The following is a 10,679-nucleotide window of genomic DNA, read 5'->3' on the forward strand; positions in this document are numbered from 1 at the left end:
GCTTTCGCCTCGCGAACTGAATGGAAAACTTCAGGTCGCGCCGCGAACAGAGTTCGCCCAGCGAACTGCGCGTGGCAGAACCATTTAAGTTCTGTTTAGGTTATTTTCATTTCACTCTTATTTTCACAAACTTAAGATTTTCTTCAACAATCTCACTGCCCCACATCCAAATTTCAAAACTATTTCTCTCCACTCCCAAATCCCAACTTGTTAACAAAGAACCAAGTCAATTTCAACAAGGTATGTGTGTTCTCTTTCCTTTCCTTTTTGTTCCGCATTTAGGTGAAACAGGGTTTTGCAAAAATTTGGTTTAGATGCTTAAGATAACCTTGCATGTCTGAAGTGGATTCAAACTAGGATTAGGTTAGGGATTGTGATTATGATTGTTGATAGGTGCAAGCTTTAGGAACCCTAGAAGGCACCTGGAACTTTCCTGGTTCGTAGGGTTCGCGCCGCGAACAGACCATCGCGCCGCGAACTGAGAAATTCCAGTCTCATGTTTTATGCTTTTGAGTGCTAACTTCTCTTATGGTTTTTTGTGTGGTTGTTCTGATTTTTTGTTGCAGATGTCAAAAAGAACAAAAACCACGGGTGCCGGCCCCTCTCGTTCCGTGCGACGATTCACAAGCGATGAACATGAAGAGAGATTCGAAAAATTGATTAAACGAACCATTCAAATGGAGAGATTCATCCGATTGTCGTCGGGTGGAACTTATCGGAAGTTGGTGTCGAATTTTGAACGAAGAAAATGGAATAAGATTTGTGAACCGGAGCCGGAAATTAATTATGACATTGTGCGTGAGTTTTACGCCAATGCTCTTCATCTGGAAGAGGGACTGGCATTCCACTATCAGACAAGAGTGAGAGGAAAGACCATTTCATTCAGTAGAGACGCGATCAACGCGTATTTAGGTAATCCTCTCACCTTGGCGGAGAATGAGCGGTGCGAGTACCGTACCAAAGAGATGGCTAACGATTGGGATCTTCCGACTGTGAGCGCTACCTTATGCCTTGAAGGAAGGACATATGATTTAAATAATCAGGGATTCCCAAAGTCATGGAAGAGAGAAAGTTTGAATATGGAGGCAAGGGCATATTTGGTGCTGCTTTTGAATAATATCCGGCCAAGGAGCCACAACACCACTATTCCAGATGAGGTACATTTTTCTATCACTAGTGTTATTAATGATGCTTATCTGAACAGGTTTTGCCTGAGCCAGATGGACAGAGCCGAAGGAGCTAGGACTTCGTCCTCTAGACCCCGAGCCCGCACTACTCCAGCATTCGATCAGATGGCGTTTGCTAATTATTGTTGTGAGAGCTTTGAGGCCTCTAGAAGGTCTCAATCATTCATTTTTGATGCTATGCAGCTGAAGCCCGCACATTCCCTTCCCAGGCGGAATATGTTGCTTATGCTAATTGGCCTGAGGGCAGGCCAGCTTTTATGGGGGGTGCAGGAGGTGGTGCGAACCATGATATTGAGATGGAGGATGTCCTTGGATCCGTTGGTGGTGGCAATGAGGAGGAAGATTGAGGAGTTTGTTGAATTAGAGTAGTTTTTATTTTGAGTTTTTTGTATTATTATTGCTTTTATTTAATCATGATTGTACTTTTGGTGGCTCTAGTTTCACCATAACTTTGGTTTGTTAATTTGTTTTGTCAATTGCATGAATATTCTGTGAGATTTAAGTGTGTTACAATGAATTTGGTTTACCAACATTTGTTTGTTTAATTGTTCTTATTCATAAGTCAAGCTTAAAGCAACCAAGAAATGTTCGCAAAGAAGGAAGCATAGGACACTTCGAGTGGTGATGATAAGAATTAGTGTCGGCATTTCAAGGTACACTTTATCGCTTTCTAGACTTAACATGAGTAGTTTGATGGTGTGTTGCAAATTCCATATCATAAATTCATTGAAACACATGTCCTTTTTGAATCAAAATAGGACTTAACCAATTGTGAGGAAGCTTTCCATTATACACTAAAATGTGGGAAACCGAACATTATTTCAACTCATTCTTATCATGCTAAATCATGCATTAATCTATTTTGTGTGAAAATATTGAAAATGATAGAGGCATTGTTTGTTATGAGAAAAACCACTTGACCAAATTTTTTTTGAATCAACTAACCTTGTGAGGAGTGATCCTTAGTTAACCCCCTTTGAGCTTACTTTAGGATTCATTTGTTTGATAAGTGTAAAATCAATTGAAAATTTTGTGAATAAATGAATCCTAATTTCTTTCGTGTCAATTAAACCCTCAAACCGAGTTGTTTGCAAATTTTGCCTTTTGCTTATGTCTAAGTAGGGAGCATTATTGAATAAATTTGGTTTTGGAATCTAAAGTCGGGGAGAGTAAAGTAAAAAGAGTTGATTAGAAACTTGGAAAAGTGATGTTTTATAAAAGGGTGAAAGTATGAAAAGAAACAAGAAAAAGAAATCACCCTTGAAACCATAGAGCAAAGAAAAAGAAAAGAAAGAAAGAAAAAACAAAGAAAAGGCTCATGGTTGTGTGGATGTAAAAAAATAAGAAAAGAAAAAAAAAGACGGGGATCAAAGAAATGGAAATTGTGTAGAGTTGAATGTATGAGAATGCTCCCTTAGGATAGGCATTTTTGTTGAATTCTCTTAATCATATCCTTTCTTGTAACCCAAGCCACATTACAACCCTTGAAAGACCAATTGATTCTCATTTTTCACATGATTTGGTATTTGTTTTGATGACCGTATGATTTGAGTTGTTGTTGATTTAATTGCTTGGATGAGTGAAAGTAAACCTTCATGTTTATTCATCTTTATTATGATGTGTGTGTAAGTTTGATTCAATTTTGACATATATGACTTTGGATTCCTTTGTATGATTTTTGCACCCAACCATTGCTCTTATTCATGTTTTGTCTAGCATTGAGATAGGTGGATTGAGAAAGTGCCATACACTTTTGAACCATTTGAATGTCCTTGGTTAATCCTTGTTTCAATCTTTTGTGTCATTGCTTTGGTTGTGTTGGTGGAAACTTCTGTTTAGGGACAAACAAAATGCTAAGTTGGGGGGAGTTGTTAGGGACCAATTAGTAATACTTTTTATATAATTTTATTGGTCCCTTTTACCAATCTTTGATGTAATTACACACTTTTATTCTCACAATTTTGTATAAATGCAATTAGGTTTAATTGATGTTGTTTTGAGTAGTTATTTCACGTATTTGTTAGTTTTGTAGATTTTTTGGACAAGAGAGCTTCGGAGTGCATAAGCATAATTTGGAAGAAGTGTTGAATGCAATTTGGAGGCATAATTTGGAAGATTAACACTTGGGAGAATCATTGCATGAAGCTTGCAAGGCGAGGAAGCTGAATTAGCTTCAGTTCGCGCCGCGAACCTTGCGAAACCAGCAAGTTGTTTGTTTGGGCCAAGTGTTTTGTTTTTAAGCCAGCTGTGTTGTGACAGTTTTGTATCTGTTTTAGGGTGCTTTTCAGTTTTAGATGAAAATGAACATTTTAGGAAAGGTCAACTCTTTAAGAAAACAGAATGGAAAATAGTCATTCATTCATTCATAGTTTCATATTTTGTAAGAGAAAAACAGAGTTTATTCTACCATTGCATTTTGCTGTCCAAAATGATGATGAGGAGCTAAACCCCATTTTGTCAAGATTGGAGGTAGTAGCTATTCCTATTTGTTTATGTATTTCATTTGACTCTTATATATGATAAAAGGTTATTGATGTATTGAATGATATTTTTGCCCTAAGTTGAATATTAGATTTGAGTAGTTGTTGAAAGAGATTATTTAAGTCTTGACCTAAAATATATTTTCAAGTAGTGGATAAGTTGTAGAGATAGATTTATTCACTACTCTTCTTTTATATCAACTATTAAAGATTGTTATATTGATAGTTAGGTGGAGTAATCGTCTAAAGATTAATATAGTGATTATCACAATATCATTTAGACATAAATGATATTGAGAGGATATGTGAACATCATTAATAATCTTAAATCTATATAGTTGTCATAAGGAATCATAAGCAATTTGAATAGTGAACTCCAATCTTGCCAAGCCTTTTACATTTGATTAAAACTATTTTATTGTTTTAGTGACATTTTACTCAAAAGATAACTTTTCAAACAAAACAACTTGGTTACATTTTGAACTTATAACAATTTGGATTATAGAACGGCGGTAATAACAACCAATCTCTGTGGATACGATATTAAAATATTTGCCGAAAGTATACTTTTCAACAGTGTGCTGAAGAAGAAGAGGCTTGAGAGATCCTCAAAATTTCATATGAAGACACGTCCAAAGTTCGTATGTCAAGGTTGTAGCTTCTCACGACCAAAATTGAGAATATTAGAATGAAGGTAGATGAATCCATATATGACTTCAACATTCTCCTTCGTGACATAGTTAACATTTCTTTTTCCTTATGAGAGAAGATGTCTAAAGAAAATCTTGTCTGAAAAATCCTCAGATCATTGCCTAATAAGTTTGATATGAAGGATACAACTATTGAAGAAGCTCGAGACTTAAGGAACATTAAATTTGATAAACTCGTTGGTTCTCTACAAATCTTTGAGATGGATATAAATGAGAGTTATGAAAAGAAGAACAAGAGTATATCCTTTATATCCAATACTGAAGAAAATAAAGATCAATGTGAGAAGGATACTGAAGAAAGTCTCCCAAATTCTATAGCTTTCATTGGTAGAAAGTTTAACAAAGCCTTTAAGAGACTTGACAGATGATCGAGGATAGATAAAGTTAATTGTCCCACGTTCTTAAAGAAACAGAAAAAGGGAATGTCAGATACTTGGTCTGATGAAGATTCTGAAGATGAGAGTGAAAAAGAAATAACTAATAGTGTGATGGTATTCACTGGAAAATTAAATCTGATAGTGAGTCTAGTGAGGAAGACATCTCTGATGAAGAGTTAGCTGAAACATACAAACTTTTGTACATTAAGTGGGAGGAAGCATATATGGTAGGAGAGAAATAGAAGAAAACTATAAGTACTATCCTTCAGGAAAAAGAGAAAGTCGTTTTAACCATGACTTGTCTGGAAGAGGAAGTCACCCTGTTAAATTTCAAACTAGAAAATATGACAAGATATGTTCGTGTGTTGAAAAATGATTCAAATATATTGGACGAATTCCTAGAAGATGGGATTATGTCTAGGAATATGAATGGAATAGGATTTGACTACAGCTCCATGAGCAAAGAAACAAAAGTTCCCACTAATAAATTTGTTCCCCTTGAGAAGAAAGTTAATTTTCTTATGGTGGACCTTATGTCTCAACAACCTGCTCGACATATGTACCCTAAATACAGAGGCTACAAGAACTTTTCTTAGAGATGTCATAACTAAGAAAGAAATGGTCATATTAGGCCCTATTACTATAGATTGTATGGATATCCTCATCCATATAGTCAACCAAGGCTCAACAGAAAAAAAAGGCAAGAACATTCCAGCAATGAAAGTGTGGAAACCCAAAAACTAACCACAAGTCTCATAGCTCATAAATATATTAGAGTTTCCTCAAGAGAAGATTAGTACTTTGATAATGGACGCTCCATGCACATGACTGGAGAAAAGAACTATCTAGAAGAGTTAAAACCCTACTCCAATAGGTATGTTACTTTTGGTGATGGAGCTAGAGGAAAAATCAAGGGTATAGGAAAACGGGTATGTCCAGGTTTCCCTTGCCTTAATGAAATGTTACTGGTAGAAGGACTAACTGCTAATTTGATCATTATCAGTCAACTATGTGATCAAGGTCCAAATATGAACTTCAGCAAATCAGAATGCATTGTTACTAGCAAATATCAAGATGTGTTAATGAAAGGTTCAAGGTCTAAATACAACTATTATATGTGGATATCTCAAAACAAGAGTCGATCCCCAACATGCTTGAAATCTAAGGTAGATGAGACCAAGCTATGGCACCAAAAACTTGGTCATCTCAACCTTAAGAGCATGAAGAAGATCATATTTGAAGAAGCAATCAGGGGATTACCATAACTCAAGATTAAAGAAGGAAAAATTTGTGAATACTGTTAAATAGGTAAGCAAACCAAGATGTCTCACAAGAAGCTGCAACATCTTACGACCTCTAAAGTTCTTGAGTTACTACATATGGACCTCATGGGGCCTATGAAAGTGGAAAGCATGGGTGGAAAAAGTTATGTCTTCGTGTGTGTGTGTGTGGATGATTTTTTAAGATACACTTGGATCGACTTTATTAAAGAAAATTTGACACTTTTGATGTTTTCAAAGATCTATGTCAACGTATACAAAGAGAAAAAGGAAGTGAGATAGTAAAAATAACGAGTGACCATGGCAAATAATTTGAGAACTCTAAATTCTCTTAGTTTTGTTCCATTGTAGGGATTGATCATGAATTTTCAACACCTATCACCCCTCAACAGAATAGAGTGGTTGAACACAAAAAATAGAACCTTGCAAGAGTCAGTTATAGTCATGTTGCATGCCAAGAATTTACCTTACTACTTTTGGGCTAAAGCCATGAACACAACCTGTCACATTCAAAATAGTGTGACCATAAGATCTGGAACCAAAACAACTCAGTATGAGCTTTAGAAAGGGAGAAAATAAAATGTCAAACACTTTCATGTCTTTGGTAGCAAGAGCTACATCTTGGCAGATCGCGCAAAAAGAAGAAAGATGGATCCTAAGAGTGATGAAGGAATATTCCTAGGCTACTCCAATAATAGGAGAGCCTACATGGTATATAACACTCGTACCAAGACAATGATGGAATCAATAAATGTTGTCATTGAGGATTCCCATGAAGAGACGAAAGAGGTTGAAGATAAAGATGATGTATCCCTTCAACAGACAGATGTAGCAGCAAATGTCCCTCCCAAGGAGTCTGACATTTAATCTGGAAGCATAAATACTAAAAACTCTCAAACCAACAAGGGATCATCAATCAGGATTCATACGGGTCACCCTATTGAAAATATCATAGGAAATCTAAATGAAGGGGTCATCACCAGATCCAGAGATATGATTTCCAACTCATGTTGCGTTTCTAAGATTGAACCCTATAACATCAAGGAAGCCTTGATTGATTAATTATGGATAAATGTCATGCAATAGGAACTGTGTCAACTCAAAAGAAACCAAGTTTCATAATTAGTTCCAAGACCTGAAGATGTGAATGTAATTTGTACCAAATGGATTTACAAGAATAAATATGATGAAAATGGTAATGCGACAAGAAACAAGGCTTTTTTAGTGGCTCAAGGGTACACTCAAATAGAAGGAGTAGATTTTGATGAGACATTTGCTCCAGTTTCTCTCCTTGAGTCCATTAGATTGTTACTAGGAGTTTCATGCATGTTTAAATTCAGATTATACCAAATGGATGTTAAAAGTGCATTCTTGAATGGGTATCTTAATGGGGAATTTATGTAGAGAAACCAAAGGGATTCGTTTATACTAGATTTCCACACCACGTGTACAAGTTGAAGAAATCACTTTACGGATTAAAACAAGCTCCAAGAACTTGGTATGAAAGATTAACAGAATTTATGATCAATAATGGATACAATAGAGGTGGAATAGATAAACTCTATTTATAAAGAATGATAGAGGAAAACTCATGATAACCCAGATTGATAGCCCAGATTTATGTTGATGATATTGTCTTTGGTGGAATATCAGATAAGATGGTGGAACATTTTGTTCACCAAATGAAATCTGAATTTGAGATGAGTCTTGTAGGAGAACTCACCTAATTTCTTGGTCTATAAGTCAAGCAAATGTAAGCCAATATCTTTATTTCTAAAAGCAAGTATGCAAAGAGTATATTGAAGAAGTTTGGTCTGGAAAAGGAAAGTCATAAGAGAACTCCTGCTGCAACATGTGTGAAATGAACCAAATAAGATAATGGTGTTGAGTTTGATCATAGTCTATACAGAATCATGATTGGTAATCTTTTATATCTCAATAACAAGCAGGCCTGATATCACATTTTCTGTAGGTGTTTGTGCTAGATACTAATGTAAACTCAAGGCTAGTCATCTCACTCAAGTGAAGAGAATCATGAAGTACATATATGGCATTCTCTATTATCATGATACTAATTCTATTCTAGTAAGATATTATGATGATGATTAGGTTAGGAGTGTTGATGATAGAAAAATCACATATGGTGGATGCTTCTTTCTTGGAAACAACTTAATATTATGGTTCATCAAGAAGCAGAATTGTGTCTTTTTATCTACTGCAGAACCTGAGTACATTGTTGCAGGAAGCAGTTGCACCCGATTGCTTTGGAGGAAATAGATGTTGAAGGAGTTAAATGTTGAACAAGATGTCATGAAATTATACTGTGATAATTTATGTGTTGTTAATATTTCAAAGAATCATGTTCAACACAGTCGAACCAAGCACATTGACATTCGTCATGATCTCATCAGGAAACTTGTGGAAGATAAAAATATTAACCTTGAGCATGTTATAACTGAAAATAAACTATTAACCTTGAGCTTTAGATGCAACTCTATTTGAAAATTTATAGGGTGCTCGTGGTATTTTCTCGTGTGAAAACTTATATCAATTAATGCAACGGAAGCGTGCAAGAATCAAAAGTAAAGTTTCTCTCTCTTATGATCATTGTTACATGGGAAGTAAGGCACATCATTCCCATTTAAAATTATACTCATAACAATTCCATGTTTACATGCCTAAATACCATTCTTTCTCTCTATTGTTCTACAACACTTTTCATCTACGCCTCTCTCAAGTCTTTCAACCTTTTACAAAAATGAGTAAAAAATATGAAGAAACTAATACCTTTGAACCCAAACCTGTATCTAATGCTTATGGAATCAATATGATAGGAGTTAAGATGGGTGAAAAGGGAAAACAATGAAGAAATCTAAGGCTTTTAGATCAAGCAGCAAGCTTGATGAACAAGATGTGGTACTCAGTGTTGTACCTCTTTAGATGGTTGTGTTTGTTGATGCATCAAAGATAAGTGCTAAGAAGGATGACTTCAAGAAGAATAAAACATATGAAAAGGCAAGTTCCTCTAAAAAGACACACATATGCATGCAAATATTGATAAGCTTGTTGGTTGTGTGGCTAATGATGTTGATACCACCCCTTCTGAAAATATTGTTGATTCTACTGAGACCACTACTAATCCACATGTTGAACCCCATGTTGAACCCCATGTTGAACCATATGGTGAACCATCTGTTAAACCTTCTACTGAACCAATTATTGATATACATGTCTTTGACACGTATGTGAATGATATCTTAGATAAAAGGCAAGATTCCTATGAAGATGCAAGTGATGAGAACCCTGAAAATGAAGAGCCTAAGGTTCAAGGTGATAAGAGTGTGTAACATATGAGGATTATGACATTCCTATTGCCAACATAATGAAAAGAACCATTAAGAATGTAACGAGGTATCAAGACAAGGATACTCAAGAAAAGGATAAAGAAGTGGTGGATGTGAATGAAGAGACGAAAACTAATGAAGAACCTAATTTTACTATGTTGAAGAGTATATATAGGTTTGTTGTTGATAGGGTAAAAGAGAAGAAGAAGCAGAAAGATGTCACCCTCAGATCCTCCAAGAAGAATACTGAAGTTGTGAAGGATAAAACTCCACAAGAGAAGCCTGTGAATAAGAAGATAAAAGTTGAAGAGAAAACTTCTGAGAAGAAATCCCTGAAGAGAAAGCTTGTTCAAACAAGTGACTTTGAGACAAATGAGGAGGAAGATGTCTTGGACATTGTGTCCACTGCAAGGAGAAAGGTTAGAGGGAAGAGAATTCATGTGAATGTACCTTTTTCCCACATAGATAATGTTTCTTTACATCCTAAATCAAGTGTTCAGAAGTGGAAATATGTATTCTGTAGCGGTAAATTCATGACCATCAAGCTATGGGTAAGCTAGACGTCAATTAAACCAGAGTCGCCACCGCGCTTTTATTGTTTCCAAGGGAAAAGGGAAAAGTACGAAGAAAACCCAGAAAGATAAGAAGTTTTCAAATCAAAACTAATAAAATGCCAGAGATTATAGGTAAGGGGGTTGGTTACACAGAGGGAAGGTGTTAGCACCCTAAGTGTCCTAGGTACTCCTAGGGAGCCTTTTTTGTGTGCATATGTATTTTTGTAGAAAGTGATGTTTGCAATAAATAGAATGGAGGGATGAGAAAAGAATTCATTGATTATATTTTTGTGTTTGACAAGATCTTCGGACTTGTACCTACGTACCAACATGAAATGAGCGATTAAAACCTCGTAGTTCGTGGTAACAATTTCAAAGTGAATGCATTGCTTTTAACAAAAATTTAGGTTTAACAAGGGCACAAAAGGCCTAAAAATGTTTTAATGAGTGTTAGTTCTTTTTGTCTTTTGAAATTTTAAGTCAGGTATAGTTAGGTTCATTTTCAAGTTTGATTAAGAAAAGATTTTAAAAATGCAATGGCATAAGTCCAAAGTTTCTAATTGGAAATAAAGTCTAAGTTTAGAAATCACAAGCAAAGAAGATTTTAAAAGGAGGGAGAGATTTGAAATTAAAGAAATGGGGAAGAGATGAAGAGACTAATCCTAAGCAAAAATTAAAAGTTAAGAGTTGAAAAGATATGGCCAATGGGCTGCAATCCAATAGACAAGAATGTCATATAGAAGCCCA

This window comes from Lathyrus oleraceus, chromosome 7 (assembly GCF_024323335.1).
Source record: "Lathyrus oleraceus cultivar Zhongwan6 chromosome 7, CAAS_Psat_ZW6_1.0, whole genome shotgun sequence".
Lineage (NCBI taxonomy): Eukaryota > Viridiplantae > Streptophyta > Magnoliopsida > Fabales > Fabaceae > Lathyrus > Lathyrus oleraceus.